This window comes from Thermobia domestica, chromosome 15, assembly GCF_964235325.1.
Source record: "Thermobia domestica chromosome 15, izTheDome1.hap1.1, whole genome shotgun sequence".
Classification (NCBI taxonomy): domain Eukaryota; kingdom Metazoa; phylum Arthropoda; class Insecta; order Zygentoma; family Lepismatidae; genus Thermobia; species Thermobia domestica.
In genome coordinates, this window is record NC_137468.1 from 186683585 (window position 1) to 186704554 (window position 20970).

The window sequence follows — 20970 nt, forward strand, 5'->3', positions numbered from 1 at the left end:
TCCACATGCAACGTAATATTTTTCAATGCAACTTTTGAAACCTAAATTGAATTACTTTCGCGTTTGCTACAAGTAACAAATTCGTCTAGTACTATATGCTACGTATCTATCTATCTATCTATATATCTATCTATATCTATCTATCTATCTATCTATCTATATATATATATATATATATATATATATATATATATATATATAAAATTTACGAGGGCTGCTGAAAATCTCGTAATCCAACCCAGAAGGAGTGTAGGTACTAGGTAGAAAGATGAAACTGTATTTTCAAAAACATATTTTCAACAAATTTACATATTAATAATCAAAACAAATTTTCATATTAATAATGAAATTCTTATTGCTTTCTCAGGCCTCTGAAGTGATTATGTGTGCCCAAACAGCGAATTTTACGAACATCCAGATCACAACTATTATAACATTTTTGTTCCACCTAGGATAGTCACCAAAGTAAATTAATGAGAAAATCAGTGAAACACTACGGGACTTTCCTCCATTATATACAATGGTGAAGAAGTGATGGCTTAGTTCAAACGTGGCGGTTTCTCAACAAATTATGCTTTACATCCAGTGACCGTTCTCGAAATCATGGATGCAATTTGTGACATTATTCTTGATAATTGCAGCATTTCAGCCAGTGGTAGATATAACCTGGGGCCGGGGTTCCTAGGCCACCCCAGTTTTTGACTGACAAAAAGAATGTACTATACACTTTTTAAAGTGTATAGTAAACTCACGATATAGTTATTATAGTCTGAGGTCTGGCTGCAACCCCCTTCCCCAGTTTTTACCGTCTCAGTAAAACTTGTGTCAGAGATTGTGGGCATTTCTTTGGAACGTGTCGGTAGTATAGTTCAGAATGGCTTGGGTATGCGCAAGTTCTTGACACAATGGGTTCCCAAAAAATCTGTCAGGAGAATAAAAGAGTGACGGATTTAAGAGAAGTCTTCTTCCAGTTTGAATGTAATGCTGATCATTTCGCTCACGAATAGTAACCATGTACGAAATATGGTTGTATCACTATGATCCTGAAACGAAAGAACAGTCAGTGGGGGTAGTAACATACATTTCTCCCTCGCCCCAAGAACTTCAAGACACAGAAGTAGGTTGACAAACTGTTTGCAACATTCTTCTGGGATACGTATGGAGTCGTACTCATAGACTACCTCCGCAATGGTCAGATATTTAATTCAGAATCTCTACATTACTCACAAAACTGAAAGAAAAATTCTAAGTTCAACACCGCGGAAAATGAAAAGAAAGGAATTGTATTCCTCTAAGAGAATACACCTGTCCATCGAACCTCTGCGAACAAAATTAGCATTGCATAAATCTAGGATTTCAATGCCTAGATCATCATCTTTTAGCTCCGTCTAACTATGGCCTGTATTTATTTCCCAAACTTATATCTGATTGAACTTTAGATCTGATAAGGGTATTGTTGCGAACAGTGGTGCGAGGAAGTCTCCAGATTTTTTTAACTTCTGCAAAACTGGAGCACTGTACAAGGTAGTATATTGACTCTCGGGGGAAGTGTAGAAGTAAAACTTCACCATTCCACGTGCACTCCTGGGTTGGGCTACGAATTTTTCAGCAGCTCCACGTACATTTCTAGTCACTATGGTAGACGTCATGTCAGTACTTTGAAACAAAATAAGTAAGGGAGCACTAGTACATACCAATTACTAATTAAAGATCAGCACTCTGACAATACGTTTTATTGGGAGCTAAATGAATAATCGATTTAATTCCATATAGGCTATTTATTATTATTATCATTTGGGGGAAGGGAAAACACAACTTTTTTCCTTAAAAAAATTAAGCTCTGGTAGTCGCAAATTAAGCTGTTATAAGCCCATCCTCCGAATTTTGAAAGCCGAGAATAATGTTTCAGGAAACAGAAGTATAGAACCTTTAAATAAAACAAAATATGAAACTGAAAACTTCAAAACTGGATAAATACAAACACGTTATGTAATTGGTTTTACCTTTCTTTTGTTTCTAATCGAAGTTGATCCAATGAGAAGAAAACAAGTCGACCAAATCTACTATTGTTCGCTAGGTACAATAATTAAACTTCATAAGAAATAACTGTAACTAAAATTTACCGGAAAAGGCGCTAAATTAGAAAACAGAAATATGCGTGCATACCCAGACGCTCAAAGAAGAAAGCTTGAGCACTAATCAGCCACAAAGTAAATGTATAGATAGTACGATCTGACAATGAGATTTGTTATGATACTGATATAAAATACTATATGTAGAATATTTTATGATTGTAGGAGTCTGGGGGGGCAGTCTGGATGGCAGTCAGGGGGGCAGGAGTAACCACCAGGGGGGCGCTCGCCCCCCTTGCCCCCCCTCTGGCGTCGTCACTGTATAGAATTACCATATGATATAAAATTAATACATAATGTGCACAGAACCATCATACATCATCAGATCAAGCTCAATGCTCAGTCTTCAAAACTTACAAGAAATCTTAGGAAAACCAGGTTTCCATGCAGCAGTCAAAAAACTTTTTCAGCTGTGAATCCATACATCTCAAACGTGACAACCAGACTTGTTTCAATCAGAGGTGTTCCCCCTCGCGAGTGTGGCCCTCTCGACGGCATCCTCACCCTCAAATTCCATCGCTCACAATGACGCGAGGGCGAGAACAGACTTCGACAGCGAAGGCGATGGACAACTCCCTTCGCCAGGGCGAGAAAAAGTTACGACAACGATGGCGAGGGTGCGCGAAGGTGACGAAAACTTTCCAACACGAAGGCGATACATTAATTATATTGATGTATATAACAGTGAAAATAATTAGTAATTCTTCACAAAAAAATTACATTATGACGCATGATTCACTGCTTTTGCTTTGAAATCAACTTTGCGTAGGTGTAAGTCAGAAGACGAACAAATGCCTTTCCAAATACGGCTCAGCGAGAGGTGCTAAAATGTCCTAAGTAAAGAGGTAGCTTTTGAATAAATAAATAAAAAAAAAAAAAGAAATCCACTGTTTAACTCTTTTGTGAATTCCAACTGGCTAAGTATTAATTCCAAAAACTGGCATTGAAAATATGAGGGTTGGTTAAAAAGTATATAACGATATCGTTATAAATATCTAATTAATATGTGAATATACGTGACATTGAGTATGAGTGCTTACAAATATCCTATTTTAGTAGGATGAGTCTTTCTGGAAGAGAATTTTGAGAGGGCAACACCAAAATGTTAAGGGCTGCACTGGGATACTATTTCCTAAAACAACGTTCAGAAACGAAACATATGTTCGCAATTTATAATGTATCTTGGTTTCGGGGCATTCGCCCCAGCCCCACCCGCGAAGTGTATCTGGAAGAAATACTGAATGAGTAGGATTAGGAGCTCACAAAATATAAAGAAAGAACTAAAAAACTTATTCCACTATGATACGCCACAATGTAGAGAAAGAGGCTAGAATTGGAAAGAAAAATATGAGTTCTATAGTTTTGAGTGCGCTACCGATTTCTAACTTAAAAACCGATGAGTGAAAATTCATAGTCATCCCCCCCCAAAAAAAATAATACCTACTACTATTTACTGAAACCACTGGCTAATCCACGCTTAATATTACCATCAATATGTTCATATAAAATTTGAAATGAAATGAAATCTCTGAGTTTTACGTCGCACGGTTATGCCGGTTATGCTAAGGGAGACGATGATGATGAGTAATGAATGAAATGGTGGAATGAAGAAAGTGAGAGGAAACGGAAGAACTCAGAGGAAACCCACGCACACGGTGTTTGTTCACCACAAAATTCACTTGGCGGGGACTGGGATCAGATAAAATTTGAATACAAATTGCTTTACATCTTCCCATTTCGTACATATATAAGATTTATATAAGAGATTGAGTTAGTTATTTGCACAAAATTAGTTTGGTGAATTTCGTTGAAAATTCCAGCAAGAATACCCTTTGTAATAGGTCCATGTGGTATATATTTCCTATGTTGAAAAATCTTTAACCCACTTTTTAAAGTTTGAATACAAATGTCACTTTTGCGTGTAAAAGTTATTATTTTTACGCATGACAGAAGACACCTGCACTGAATTCAAAGAAATTTCTGCGTCATTACAGGATGAAGCGCTATTCGCCCCTTCCTACACGCAACAACATTTTCCGAGAGCTTCAGATAATCGGGGAAATGTTTCACTGCCACCCTCTCAGAAGCCCGTTCTGAAGACGACTTTGCAGATGAAAGCTTTTCTTCGGGTACCGTAAAATGAATGTTCATTCAAACTGCTTTTCCAAGAAATGCGTAATTGTTCGTGAGTAGGTGATATTGTTTAAAACAAAGATTATCCAATAACGTAAGACTTGGTTACTTTGCACCAGATGTAAAGAATTTTTAAAGAAAATCGCATGTAACTTATAACCGTAATGATTTGGAACATTGTATTTTAAACATATAATAGCTAGATATATAAGAAAAACATTCGTGCAAGTGCATTACTAAACATTCGGTATGACCATGATTATACTTTGGTGCAAGAATACGTTAGAAGATCTACGGGGTTTGGGGCTTTCAGGCTGAAGCTCACCCAAATCGCAGAATTTCTTTTATTAAAAAAAATAATTTTAGTAATTCCTATGCGCATAAGCTTCAAGTCTCCCAAAAATCCAGAGATTTCTTAGAAAATAAAAAAACGAAACCTTTCTGAGTGAAGCCCATCTCAAACTATTTTTTTCTGGATCTGCCAACGTTCATAATTTATTTTCCAACAATAAATCCATTCCAGCATCTACCTAAATAGGAAATTTACCTAAAATTAGAAGGCAGGGGGTGCCAGTAAATTTTTTTTTTTTTTTTTTTTTGAATACAAGCTTCGGTATAAAGTAACCCCATAGGTGAGGATACTTTGCACCACATTCAAAAATTACGTTAAACATACGAACATAATGTTTCTCTGCAATGTTTTCCCTTCAGTATTTATACATTTCACTTCCTACATAAACCTGCACGCAATCTACAAATATTTATATTAGAATTTGATACTGGTATCAGTACATTGTATGAATTATCGATATTTGTAAATAAAATTATGTATTTTCTGGTACCGGCACAGGAACCACATTCTGACAATTTACCATATATCCCACAAGAACGTCAACTGAGGAACGAAAAAAAAATCCCCGTGAACTTATTTTCCTTGGTTGCTCTTTGTGCCCAAGAATATAATCTCAACCGTAATCATTGGAAGATTTACAGGGTTTGGGTCTTTCAGGCTGAAGCCCACCCAAATAACAGGATTTCTTTTTTTCTTTTGCAAATAATGTTAGTAATTTCTATGCGTATATATTTCAAGACCCCCAAAACGTCCACGATTTCTTAAAAAAAAAAAAAAAAAAAAAAGCATAAGCTCACTTTTGTTAATGCAAAAGCGAACAAAAGCTCCCCGGATTTAAGCTCACCACTAATAATATAAGATAATTAATGCAATAAAGAATACAATAATGATAATGATATAGCTTACCAAATTTAATTGCAAAGGAAAATGAACCTGAATAAAAAAGCAACGAAAAAGTGGCAAACGGAAAAAATGACAAAAATAAAAACCAGACTCTCAATATTAATATGAAGTAGAGTTTGAATATTAAAATATAAACTGAAAACAGATTTGGACAAACAAAAAAATTATACTTTCTTTTACTGAAGAAAGCATTCCATCCCCTCCCCTGTGCTGAAACTTTCGGTGCAGGAAATTTTGAAGCACAGAAATATTGATAAACGAAATTTTGGTGAAAGGGTATCTCCTTGTTATGTTTTGTTCCACTATGGCTGAAATCAACTCAGCGTCCCACGGTTACGCCGGTTAGACTAAAGGAGACGGTGATGATGAGTAATAAATGAAATGGTAGAATGAAGAAAGTGGGAGGAAACGGGAGAACCCCGAGTAAACACACGCATACGGTGGTTGTCAACCACAAGGTTCACTTGTCGGGGGCTGGGATGGAACCCAGGACCCCAAGCACCAGAAATGAACATTCTACCACTAAGCCACCGCAGCCCCCTATAGAAAAACGTATGATGGGTATGAAGAGGTTTTAAAATCTAGACTTTGACTAGTAGTAGGCCTAATTCAGGAGAAAATAGAGCTATTAATGCTACATATCAGTTTTAGATATTAGAATATAATAATAAGAATGTTGCAGGTTTCAATGTGTTAAACGTGGATGGCTTTGAGGAACTTGTAATAAAATGCTCCTGATATTTAAATCTGGGCTTTGACTACTAGTAGGCCTAAATTCTTAACAGAAAGTAGGCTATATGGCTAATGTCATATAGGAGTTTTCACACACCAGAATAAAATATTAAGAATGTTGCAGAGTTCAAAGAAATCTTGTTTTATTTATTAAGAACAAAACAACAACTTATTAACCAAAAAAAGCTTAATGTTAGTAAATAAGAAAGAGATTTCTTTGAGTTTTCGTCTGCAAACACAACGACAGCACTAAGAAACAAGGCCTAAATACATCTGAGTATGATGAATTCTTCAAAAAAAAAAAGTCACAAACCAGAATCACGAATCCTGTTAAGTAAAGAAATTCTATTTTGTAAGTACTTATGCCTAATCATGAAATTATTTTAATGCAGTGATGAATTGTCCGGCCTGTAAGAAAATTTTGGTTCCATTTTTCATTATTTTCATTATTTTTTATACTTGATAATTCATATAAGATAGTAGCTCGATTTTCCGCTTAGGAAGTAGCCACAGCCTAAATTTCAATATTCGGTGAATTTTATTACAAGTCCTTCAAGGGAGCTTATGTTTGCTATCGGTGAGCCTATGTCAGGTGAGCTTTTTTATTACCTTATTTACTCTTATTGTTTATTTAGTACATGAAAGTAACTGTCAGTGTGAGGGAGTCGATTGAAGCTGAGGGTGGCTGAGAGTGAGGGAATCGATTGAGCCGGACAAGGGAGTTGATATACTATTTGTAATGTGTTATATTAATCCACTTGAAGAGTGTGTGACATTTGAGGTTGTATTTGGAAGTAGAAATGTTTTCTTCGTAGTTTTTTTTTTATGAGTGGTGTTTGATGCTGGCATTTGTATTTGTTGTATTAGTAACGAACTCCATGCCCCCTTTTTTACATTAAGATCATAGAGTAAGGAAACCTCTTGAAGTGCCGAAGTAGGAAATTTATATACTAACAACTAATGAAACTATGCGTCCATAGAAATGTCGAGCGAAATATGTATTATTTTAATTGTAGGTTTTATAAATCATAACAAACAACAGTAGCACTTAAGAGTGTTGAATATCGACACCATCATGGTTTCTTAGGTCATTAAGTTTATATGAGGAAACATTCTATTTATTCTTTGAAATAAAGAGAATTTTAGCAAGTTAATTATGCTGATTTCTTCTTGAAATCTCTAAATGTATAGGATGCGAAATTTAACTACTGTATTATGTAATTTCAATATTTATAAATAGAAACTAAAGCAATATTACATTGAATATAAGAATACTTATAGAGCAAGGGACACTTAAATAGGCGAGAAGACGAAATTACTAAAATCAAACAATTTAAATACCGTGCATTAAAAAAAATCATTTTTCATATAAATGAATGGGCTAGGAAAAAAAGTGGCAAGTCAACGTCCAAGATAACACACATATCCTTCCTTTTATTAAAGTCATTTTTGAAAGGTACTCTGAAACAATGGTGTGTCGTTTGCAACAACTCGATTTTGGTGTGGTTTGTCACAATATTTTAATTGAGGATATATCAGTTCCTATTCCAGTGAAGATTAGCACATATCTGACGAAACAGCTAAATGTTCCAGGCCACTTATATTCGTCTTGATTCCTTGCGAATAAGTGGTGAGTGTTCGCGCCTTCAGGACGAGAAAAGTCTCATAATCTCGCTGCTGAAAAACAAATTACCTTCAAATGAACATGAAACATCGTAAATTTCATTATAGTTTCGTAAATTCACAATTGCATATCTTTCTTAACCATAAACTACGGAAGATGTGCCTGAGAGGCTCACTGGTTTATATTTTCTCTTACACACTGAAAATATTTATGTCAAGGGAAATGAGACATCTTGTATTCCTCGAGACACTGGTTTTACACATCATATAAACCTTTCAAGTTTCTCGCGCGGTTTATGTAGCGTAAATTTTTATTATAATATTTAGGTTCTCAATTGACGCAAGGTGTGCCTCAGAGGCACAAAAGATGATTTTAATATGAAGTGTTTTTACTATTACTTTTTATATACATACTGAATCTGATTTCCTATTCGTATCTGGTTATTATTAGTTGTACACGATTTGCTTATTGCTCTCCTAGTAATAGCATATTATGTCAAGTGAATTGTTACAGTTTGCTGATATTGAATTGAATTGAAAAACGGGGGCGAAGCTCAGCATATTGCTACTCTACCAATAGATAGGGAATATAAAGACGAAGTTTGTTAAAGTATTGTGTGCATAAATGTCTGTCGGGTATTGTAGTGACATACTATTAGTGTGTAAGATTGTTCGACAGAAACTGTTTGATCTAGATATATGTACAGCCTTGCTAGAACATGTAAATTCTAATGGTGATGGTGACTGTATTTAAACGGATAGTGAAGTGGTTCATGTTAGCGTAAGAAATGAAGAGTCTGACGAAGGCCTCGACAGTAACGAAAGTGCAATAACGACGGAAGTTTTGAACTATCTAAAGCGCATAATGCTTTCTTTGCAAAAGAGCCACTCCATAGTAAAGAACCTCCATAGCAAGGAAAAGTCCCTAAACATAATATAAAATCACAAATAAATAAAGTGAAATTACCCCATTTCAAATTTGTTGAAACTCCGGATGATTCTTTTGAACTGTACCTTTCGGACGGTGTCATAAATATAATAGTGAAATATTCAAATGCTATGGCTGAGAAAGTTTGTGCTTCGAAAAGTCCTCCAGTTCATTGGAAGCGATGTGATTATTCAGAAATAAGACTTTTCGTTGGGCTGCTTATCGCGGCTGAACAGGTAAAAAGTAATTACTCGAGTACAAGGATATTATGGAGTCGCTTATATGGACGACCTATATTTCGAGCAACAAAGAACTCAAAAGATTCGTTGAACTCATGATATACTTGAGGTTTGTTGATGCAGAAACCAGAAGTGTAAGAAGAGAAAAAGATGAATTTGCAGCCTCCAGAGTTTTGTTGGAGATTGTAAATGTTAACCTAGGGAAGCACCTTTTTTATCTAACCGGAGATAATCTCATAGTTGACGATAAACTAGTTCGATCCAGAGGAAAATGTGGGTTTCGACACTATATAAGGTCGAAGCCAGCCAAATATGGAATAAATTTTTGGGGAGTTATAATTCTAAGACAGTGTATCCATTGAAATCCTGAAGATCGGAAAAATAAGAAAGAAGAGAGGAAATGTAATGTGGCTCAATATGTTGTAGCGGGTTTAGTAGAACTGTTTCATGGTAGAAAAAGGAATGTTGCTTGTGATAACTTTCACGTGTCTTCAGCTAGCAAGTAAATTATTACAAAATGGTCTGACCATTATAGGCACTGAAAGAAAATAATACATTTATACAAGAGTTTCAAGAAATAAAAACCGATAGAAAGAAAATTTTAATCTTCGGTTTCACAAGATAATTCATACTTGTTTCCTATGTGCCTCAAAATAAAACGTCCGTAGTGTTACTATCAAGTGTGCCCGGCGGGAGCTCATGTGGTTCGGATTCCACGTTAATCAGTAGGTCCACGTCTCATATAGCCTCGCTGCTGAACGGGACGATAAACTCAAAATCAACTCAACTACTATCAAGTGTGCATCACTCCAAATTTGAAATGTGTAACCTTGACACAATGATCAAAACTAACATTATTCTAGTATTGTGTCACATATGTAAAGGTTCCTCAAATAGGGTAATACATTAGAAAATGTGTTATAATGTAGATTGAAAATGTAATTATGTATCATTATATTATCAATGTATCAATGCATTATATTATCAATGTATTATAATTATCATTGTAAAGATTACAATGAAAAGTTAACATTATTCTTTAAAAAACGAAAATACGTACTAAAATAATTATAAAAATTACCATGAGCCTCAGAGGCTCATCTTGCGTAGATTACGGAGGAAAATACCTTGCGTAGTCTAGGGTTAATGGAGTCCTTTATATTAACTCATTTTATATAATGTACTATTTTTCCGTTATACTATTCAACTTAATGTATAACCGGCTTTTATATACTTAAAGAAACGTATAGATAAATCGAAAACTACAACCATACTATGCTTGCCATTCTCAAAAGTATTACGCTTAACTTCTACACTAAAAGTAGGGCTATGACGTAAATTTCATATTCACAAACATCTTACTTGAGCTTTCATTCACTTTAATTGTTGTTGTTTTAGCACAATACATGCTATAATCAACTCGCGCTTTCAAATGTTCTATTCTTAAATTCGAATTAAATTAAGAAATGTTCATATTTATGTATTCTAGCAGAACAATTTGTTCTCAAGCACATAATTAAAAGTAGAGGCTGCTCTTGAGACAAGTCATACTATTAAAAATTAGTTTTCTTGTTTCAATGTTAAGGGGAAAAAGGTCATCTGATCGAGTTAGAAGATGTGGGGCATGATTGGGATCACTATTGCGGGGTCGTAAGATATATATAAGAAAGGCTTGGTGCATTATATATATATACATATAGGATATAAATAATTAGGGTAATGGCAGTAAATATCGAACGCCCCCTAAATATCGAACACCTTGGTTATTTCATTAAGAAATAAGAATACCAAAAACATTGCACACTATCTGAAATTTGTGAACACACCCTTCGAAACCTCGTCTTATAACAATCAACAGGTCGATACGTTTCGATATTAGCGAACGCGAAAAAGTTTCCTAATCTATGGTTTTGGTGGGAGATTGGAGAAAACCCTATATTTTTTGTAAAGTGCAGCACCGCAGTAATAATACTTTTTGCCATGTGTGATGGTGTCATTATAAGGTATCGTGTTAATAATACGATGTGTTAATATCAATATATGTATATTTATTTGTTATAATGTTACCTTTTAGCTATCATCTTATTTGACGAGAAAAGAAAATGGTGTTCGATATTCGATACCCACTTCGTAATATCGAAATGCCGTTCGATAAAAGAGGTTCCTTTAAGGAAACGTGTTCTTTTATATCGAACATTATAGTAAATGGAAGGGCTATTGGTGATTTGAATATTAGTTTAACTAAGTTGTTGGTTTCTTTGGCACTGAATACCGGGTTTTACACCGAATTGTAAGCTATCCACCTTGTATCTGATAGTTCTTGGGTTCAAAACGTTATAAAAATATTTAGATTTACCATTTTTAGTAATATTTCGTCATAGAGAACCTATCTAACCGAGGTCTTACGTCCTGCTGATCGCATTATTTCACACTTTTGACCCGGGCTCTTTCCCTCAATGTATGGACTAGTAAACACAGTTGAAATTAATCATAAGTACTTCTTTACATTTTTTGTTGAGTATTCTTAACTACTGCTCAGAATTTGACAATGGGCAAAATTAAGAACTCCAACAAGGAAGGTGTCCCAAAAACCAGAATCAAACCTGTCATAAAATGAAACCATTCCCGTATTCGTTATCTGCCTTGACAAGCTGTTCAGCAGGTGAGGTCCGGTATGATGTCCCAAAGGCAGGCATCGAGAACCTTCCAGGTTCCTATAACAACTTTAAATGATAAATTATCTTGGCTTCAGAATACTGAGATTGCTCTTGGCGGGAAGGCCTTCCTGAGCCCACGAGAAGAAGAGGGCATTTTTGAATGGGTAATCAACATGGCAAAGAGAGGATTTCTATTAAAGAAAAGTAATTTAGTGGACACTCTTCAGGAAATTGTAGTGTTTAGGAAGAAGCGCATCGTTCAAGCATGGTAGACCAGGGAAAATTTAGTTCAGATGTTTTATGGGACGACATCCTTGCCTGTCTCAGAAGAAGGCTGGAACTATTAGCAAGGGGAGGGCTGCAGTTTTGGAAGAGAGAATACGCAGCTGGTTTGCTGAACTTTAGAGCTATCTTGAATCTGAGAGATTAAGTCCAATTACTGAATATCCAAGAAGGATCCTCAACGCAGACGAAACAAACTTTCTATTCCACATGGTTTCAGGAAAGTACCTTAGTGTGAGAGAAGTGCAGCTTCAAGTCACAGCATCATCGAAAGAAAAAGAGGGCATAACAGTACTTGACAATTTCTGTGCTGACGAGCGTTGCGCCCAAACCATGATAATCTACAGCAACACACGACTTAAGCACATTATGAAGAATAATGTACCTGAGCTATGGATCTACGAGAAAACAGAAACTGGCTGAATGAAGACTACAACATTTTTGACTTACCTCCAACGGTTTAGTCCGTGACTAGAGACAGAAAATCACACTTCCTATTGTATCTTTCTCGATGGGCACAGGAATCATCTTCACTTCAAGTCAGTGAACATTGCTATGATCATCGAATACTGGTGTATTGTCTTTTCCCCAATGTCACTCATCTTCTGCGACCAGCAGACGTAGGAGTATTTTCCCCTCTGAAACGAGCACTGAATGCTCCTTAGGACGACAAAATTAAAACTCTCGTAGAATCGGTAACGAAGATAAATTTTGCACCCATATTGAAGAAAGTTTGGGATGATGCCGTCAAACCAGAAATTGTAAAAAGTGCATTTTGTAAGTGTGGTCTTTAACCATTGAGTCCTGCTGCTGTGGACTACGGCAAGTGTGTTGCTGATATTCTAAAGACCCCAGTGGGAAAACCACAGCAAGAGAGTGAGTAAAATACTAATCTTCTCAACAACCATTCCCTACTCCTCATCAGAAACTGAAGTTCGTGCTTGATGATCTGGAAGAATCCATGCCTCCTCGTATTCTTAATAAGTTCCGTGACAAACTAAAACGTGACGAAGAGGAGCAGAGCGATGGTGATTCAGATTTGAATGCTTATTGGAAAAGTATTAAAACCAGGTATAATGTGACACATGAAACCGAATTGGCTGATAAAAACTAAAGCACAAATGATTCAAGCTCAGAAGGAGAAAACGAAAAGTAAGAAAGTGATAATCGTGAATTTACATGGAATAATGAACGCTTAAGTATGTGCGCACCTTCACCCAAGAAGGATCTTCTAGGTTCCGTCATTTCGAAAACTGGACTAAATATTCACCAGTCAAAATTATTGCATCAAGATGCGATTGTTTCGGAATTATTATGCTCGCGTCATCAAGTAGTAGTGATGATTTTTCAAGTTTCTCAAAAACTTCCTGAAGCCACGGAGAAACCCAATCAATTTAGTCTGAAGAAAATGTATGCAATATCTTCCAAGGAATATCGGGAAGAACTGAAGAAGAAGAAAGACAACAAAAAGGGTTAACGTAAAATGCTCCTCTCTGTGCTGAAGAGATGAAACAAACATTCTGTAGCTTACAACATTTTAATATGTATTTCACGTTGCATCTGCTATCTTAGTTTATATTCTAGAATTATTGCAATGTGTTTACAATGTAACTATATCCATATTATCCTTAAAGTGATACTTAAAATGAACTTGTTTAAAAATAAAATATTCTGTTCGATATTTAAACCCCGCTGTTCAATATTTAAAACACCCTGTTCGATAATTAAAACCTCATTGATCAATATATAGCACAACGCGTTCGATACAAGAAGTAAAACAAGTTTGCTATTTAAATGTTCTTCAAATTTCAAAACTGATAATTATCATTGTCATAAGGTCTGGTTTTGAGCCAATAAATAACACCTTTACAGTTTTATCGCTCAAACAGTGCCTGTTTCTCACCGATAGAAACTAATGATTAAATATTCATAGGAATGTCCTTAAGTGTTTGATATATTATGCCATAACCCTATATACGGTAGATATAACATATAAATTTCAATCACTTTAATGAGAATCATATTTACCCTTACTTATTTTTATTTAGTACATGAAAGTAACTGTCAGTGTGAAGGGGAGGATGGCTGAGGGTGTGTGAGGGGATCGATTGAGGGTGAGGGTGGCTGAGGATGTGCGAGGGGGTCGATTGAGGGTGAAGGTGGCTGAGGATGAGGGAGTCAACTGAGGTTGAGAGTGGCTGAAGGTGACTGAGGGAATCGATTGAGGGTAAGGGTGGCTGAGGGTGAGGGAGTCAACTGAGGGTAACGGTGAGTGAGGGTTAGCACAAATGCCCATCTCTGGTGTATAGTTCCCTTGTGACACGATCACAGCTGCCATACGCCGTGCCATTAAATCCACCAGACTGAAGGCAACCATGTCTGATCTCCATTTGAATTGTGTATCGAGCTACTATCCTGCTGCAAATTTAATATGCCGCTAACTACGTGCTTTTTTCACGGAACCGTTTCGTCCAGATGTTCCACGTACCTGTGAGCGTTTAGGCGACCAGAAATCCTGTAGAATCCACTGAAATTTGCAGCTTTGCGTATTCGTTCTGAGCAGAGGATTGCTACATGTCCCATTCGACCTGAAGAGGAAACATTCAAAAAATTACCTTTCGCCAGGGGTTGGAGCAATAAACACGTTTTGGCTCGACGTTTGCACTGGAAAATACTTTTTTCTCTGTATAAACGATCTCGTTAAACATTGGTACAATATTTGCCTGTGCAGACGCCAGGCGCTCAACCGCATTAGGACCGTCATTTGGGGGCCTCGGAAATAAGAAATTTAATTTTAAAGTTTCATTCAGTTGAAATTCGTTTGACATTGTTTGACTGTACCTCGAGTCTCTTTCGTCGCTGTCATTCTAGTGCCAAACAATAACATAATAAGTATGTATTTCAAACAATGGAAGCTCTGTTTCAATATGTGAGAGCGTTTTGATTGCAATGAAGTAAGCGGCTTTAACGGGAACATACCTACGAGCAAATTTTGAACCCTTCATGGCATCATCTGACCGGCTATTCCAATCATAAGTCGGCAACCGCCGTGAATTCATAATGACAGCAACAGCCTTAACTAGTCTTCCTGGACTCCTTAGGACGACAGCCTCGCCGAACTACACGTAAGCATTTCTGCACCAATCTGTTCGTATAGACTCAATGCAGTAGCCTCCCAGTGTCAAGGTACTCAATTGTACATGGCACTTCGGTTGCCCATTGCTGCAGAAGCCGTTTGCGTTCACCAACGCAATGTTATACTTAAGGATAACACTGAATACCAATAATTGTGTACTGCATATCCGCTTGTAATCAAGAAATTGGAGAATGACTCCAAACACTGAAAGCAAACTTGGCCGTGAGATTTTACAAGTACAGCAAGCCAAGGATAATTTGTGTATCTTCGAGTGGATCTGTTCGCAGCTTAGTGCTCAGGCGCTGAAATTTCCGCGAGAAGAGCACCAGAAGGCAGCTTCTATATTTCTTCAGCTGTCCCAACCATAAATCAGTACAAGTATATTCACCCGAGTATACGTAGTTTTACAGTGCTTGGTCAAAAAAGCTGTATGGATCATCAAATCTTGTAACTAATCTCGTTTACTTTCATGCCACTCCTCCAGGTTGAAAAGAAAACAATGTGCACACAGGATTAACTAAAATTTAAATGAGATCACTACCAAATAAGAAAAGATTGTGTAGTGTTGATTCATGTCAATCTCATATTAGTTTGTCTTGTATAACATTGTGAAAGTAGCTCGATCACACTGTATGTCAAGAATTTTAATACAAAAATCATCAACTTCAGTTTTGGCATATCATTCGCAATTCAATAAACGTGCATGACATACTGAACTAGTCGATGGTATATACCGTACAATACACAAAAATTATTTCCTTACGTTGCATATTCTAATTTTTTCCTTGAAGTACCACTCGTTAGGAAAAGTAGTTAACGAATTCCTCTCCGAAAAAATTACCCACACAGTTGTTTTTCAGATCGTGATTTATTGGTATAATTAAAAGAGTTGAAATTTCTAAATAGTTGTAAAGTGAAGACACTAAAACCATCCCTGCAAATGAGGGAAGGTGACCAGTAAATGTAGTCAAATACAAACGATATTAGTCTCGAATTCATAGTTTTCAAGCTTGCAAACTTGAATAGCTACACTGTCGATTCTGCTTAAGTCCAAGTTAAGCCTTGGTTGGCGTGGAGGTCAGAGTGGGAGAGTGACAGGCAGAAACAATCGTAAACATCCTACAATGATGTCGAATACATAGTTTTCGGGATCACTGATATAAATAGTGACATTCCAAATGTAGTATATGTCCAAGGTCAGCTACATTGGAATGGGGTTAAGAGGGGAGAACCACTGAAGATTTCCGTACAGATACTTTAGCATGAGTTTAAATTCACGGAGACTGAAAAGTGGTCATGCACAAATACTTGTATCACATACGGACCTATCTGAGATACGATTTCTGTGGAACTATCCTTTCTCCAGGGAGATATTATATTCTGATCACCCCTAAAATCAACCCAAAGATGAAATACTGCTTTGTCTTTAGAGATAAAATAACCATAAATAAAACCGAAAAATAGGAATGAGTCTGAAATTAGACAAGGAGTCACAGATAACCTAGAACAATTCTTTCATATATAACATATATGAAAATACATATATACATTTTTAAAAAAAGTACATCGAACAGTGCTAATTACGACTCAAAAATAACGAAAAATTGATCTACAAGTGGATTTGAAAGTGACTTCATTCGGAATTTGACATTAGCATACAAGAATACATGAGGAATCTACTTTATTAAAATTGAATGAATATATCTCATCAGAAATTCCGTGTTAGCATAAGATAAACAATAATACAATCGTCACCGTTCTTTAACTTGTTAAACCACAGATACACTGTCTGCGTACACAAGACACCCTCACCAAAGGCCTGGCATCTCTTCCGCCCCGCTGCAGCAGTGTTTGACCCCACTGTGAACTCGTACAGCATACACGCCCTTATGATGCTTTGTGGTGGTACCATGTTCACTTTCTCCTTACCCAAGTTCACGGTGTAACTCAACTGCCACAACTAGGCAGTATGTTGGATATCCACATCAACAACTTACGTTCGCCATACATTCATTCGCATTCAACTCAAGATGTAAGGGCTAACTGAACACATATCTTCACAGAAGCGATAGAACTTCTTACTTTTCCCTTTAGTATGAAGGATGAAGTATAATTATTGCCAGTTAAATCGAATCCAGGGAAGAATTACAAATGAGGCAGCAATGGAAGATAAGTTTACAAGACACTTAGCCTGTCTTGCAACGTACATTCACACTTTAGCTTTATAGCTGACAGTATGCAAATAACTTTTGAACTATTATGAAACAACTGATATGCGCTTCAGCGTTGAATTGGTTCAAATTTTGGACAAAATAGGAAGAAGATGGGGCGTGTCTTACTCAGATGCTTAGAATTATTTTGTCTTATTTGCTACCGTAGAGATATAAACGATTTCTGCATCCATTGATACACACTTATTCATATATCTTATGATATAATTATGCAGAATTGGGATCAAAAGTCAACACGTGTTCGCCTTAAACTCTCTGTAAGTCAATAAGGCATTTTCATACTTTCTTTTGTCCGCTTACTACTGAATAAGTAAGAAGTTTTATACATGTGAAAAAGTGAGAAGTTCCGTGGTAGAAAAGTGTCGAGTCAAGAAAACTCAAACTTTACCTGGAGGCACGCAAAGAAGTTGATCTCATACCAAATGTGTTCAGAAGATACACGCTAACCAGCGGAGACCAATACCGTTACAGATATCGATATGGGTAATATTACTACTATTACTTTTAATAATAATATCATAGAGAAGTTCATTAAGTTAAAATCTTTGGCATAGCGCCAAAAAGAATAGAATGAAAGAGAAGAGGTAGGTAAACTAATGGAGGAATATGTGTTTATTACTATTTACAGAACTTCTTTATCTTTAGAATTGAAATTTTGACACTAAACATTTGAAAACCCAAAATCCTTTAGCAATAAACATATTATTACAACTGTGATTCACAGAAATACAAATTACAGACTAAACTAGAGTACAATTTATTGCATTTTTGCGTAATGGCCGAGTTTTGTATGCAAAGTTGCGCGAAAATAACATTTCAAATTCTAAATAATTTCTACCGCAAGTAAAATAACAGCTAATTAAACGTAGAAAACACGCTCTAAATTTAGCACAATTCGCCAGTACCCTTCGCAAAAAGGCCAGTAAGACACATCTTGCGACGAAATTGCCTTTTTCGTACTGCCATAAAGGAAGAAATGAAATGAAGCTAAGAAGTAGGAAGAACACATGTGATCGATGATTTGGAAAACACAAGGAAATATTTCGAAGTAAAAGAGGAGGCTGAAGATCGAAAAACCTGAAACATTTCCAGGCTCAAACCTTCAAAAAAATAATAATAAAAAAATAAAATAAATAAAATAAAATAAAAAATAAAAATAAAAATAACATCAGTCCAACTACCTGCCGAAAGCAGAATACTTAATAATAGTAATAATAATAATAATAGTAAGCTTTCCAATAGTGAAGTTCACTATGTACTCTTAACATTAATTACTCATCACGGCTGGAAAGAATAAGGTTAGTAATGTATTAAATATAGACGTCTTAAACATTCATTTAGCTACTAATTAATTCACCGAATTGTCATTTATAGAAGCTCTGTGCGAAAGAGATGTTTAGTCAACTAATTTATTAATTTAAATTTGTGCGTAATATACATGCAACATTTATTCTTTAGTCTTTTAAGTCATATTTCTTTAAATATACCTTAGTTTGTATGCCACGAAAGGCCCTGGATTATTTAAGTGATGTGTGTTTCCCAGACGGTGAGGGTCAATAAGAACTTCACTTGTATTACTCTGCTCACCTCACACCACGATTTACTAAGCCCACTATTTAATTCAATCCTCTATGAACTACTATGACTCTTCCCAACCAGTATGATCCACCTTCCCAACCCAAGCAAACGGTGCTCGTACACCTCAAAATCCATGTGGAATTTCGGATAAAACCTCGGGCCCCATAGCAGAGGTGATCATTCTACTTAGTGAGCCACCATGGCCATCTTAACAAGGTCAGCGATGAAATAACACATGAAACAACTTTTGAGATTATTTTGTCGGCAAGTATCACACAAAAGTAGCAAGAAAAGTCCTTCTATCTATAAAATTTGCTAACGTACAAGGACATATGACAACATTGCCATCATTAAATATAGACTTCTGAGACACGAAGCTTTATCACTGAAGATAAGATAAATATTAAAATAAACTGTTTACAAAACCTGAATTTCTAGGAGTTCGTTCGTCATACAGCTTACATCAATATTACAAAAATCACAATATGCGAAATATTCTCTAACGTTAGAAACATTAAAAAAAATTGATAATTTCTTCATGCAAACCGTATTTGGCATTCTTATTTACTAGGGTGTTCTGTGTATAAAATACTGTTACAGTTTCAGAACCCGATAAAATAAATGCAAAACCTTTAACTTTTGAAAATGAAAATATTTTCAGTGAGAGTGGAAAGCTGTAAATAAGCCAATGCAGTACCGTTCTCTACAATAGAAAACGTATATTACCCAATATTCTGTCCACTAAACACGCATACCTTCTGTTATACTCACAAGGGACATGTTTCAGTTCGAACGTAAGGATCAACATTAAACCTGGTAGACATATACAGGACTAAGTACTGACCACTGTAGGGGGAGTCATTCCCGTGTAAAATTCGTTTTTCGCCGACAGCGCCACCTGTCCTTGAAATCCTAGCAGTTAGATTACGCGTCAGGTGCGTCAGTGTGTGATAGTAAGCTCGAATTAGTATTAGGTGTGGTAGTCAGTGTGGAAAAATGGGGCGGTCTGTTGGTATTAACTGCTTTCATGTAGTTGAACTCTTAAAAGGCAAACTAAGGCGCAAATTTAAGGGTCAGACGTCAGTTGGAGTGCAAGATGAGTCATTTGCGACATTCTTGTGCAATGTAATTATCAGTGAGTACGAAAATCAATCAGAAATGATACACACATAGACATTCTACAGACATTATGAATCATTCGTAAAGTAACTCTTGCTTGTTTCTAAAGATTTTCAATGAAAGTCGGCGAGACTTTGAACTCCGATAAACCAATTTCTTTTGCCGCTTGGAAAGTCCAATGGCAATAGTCTACTGATACTCCATGCTCTCTGATGACTTCACATTTCACTGTTTGGAGTTTCATTCCCCGATGCCCCTTGAATGAAGCAAAGTTCGTAGGCAGCACGTATCCATAATGCAAAATAAGTTTGCAGCTACTTAACGAAATAAGTTTCTTATGTCATTTCAGAAGCTTCCAATACGAGTTGTATCATTTTTCATGATAATCTTTGTAGATACTCCGAATTTCCTCTTCCGTAAACTTTTTTTTTTTAAAGTACTTTTCAGTTCACGTCTGGAGATACGTCCTATTCGCTTTGACTACTGTCTTGTTCCCGCTCTGAACTGCTATCATTGATGTCTTATTGTGCCCTGCCATTTTCTTCATAATATCTGTAGAGCGTCGATTTGTGTATCATTTCTAATTGATTTTCGTATTCACTAATAATTAAATTGCACAAAAATGTCTCAAATGACTCATCTTTCACTCCTACTGACGTCTGATCCTTAAATTTTCGCCTTAGTTTGCTTTTTTAAGAGATCACCTACAGGGAAGGGGTTAATGCCAACAGCCCGCTCCATTTTTCCACACTGACTATTATACCTAATACTAATTTGAGTTTACTACCACACACTGACGTACCTGACTGATCTTCACTCAGCGCCTACAACTCGTAATCTAACTACTAGTGTTTCGAAGAATAGGTGGCGCTGTCGGCAGAAAACGAATTTTACACGGGAATGCCCCCCTACAGTGGTCAGTACT

The 20970-nt window shown here is 36.2% G+C and overlaps 1 protein-coding gene across 2 annotated transcripts in view; it reads right to left on the reverse strand.

The window, feature by feature from the left end:
- Positions 1 to 20970, reverse strand: part of LOC145671382 (uncharacterized) — a 31806-nt gene that overhangs the window by 3976 nt on the left and 6860 nt on the right. The window lies entirely within an intron of this gene.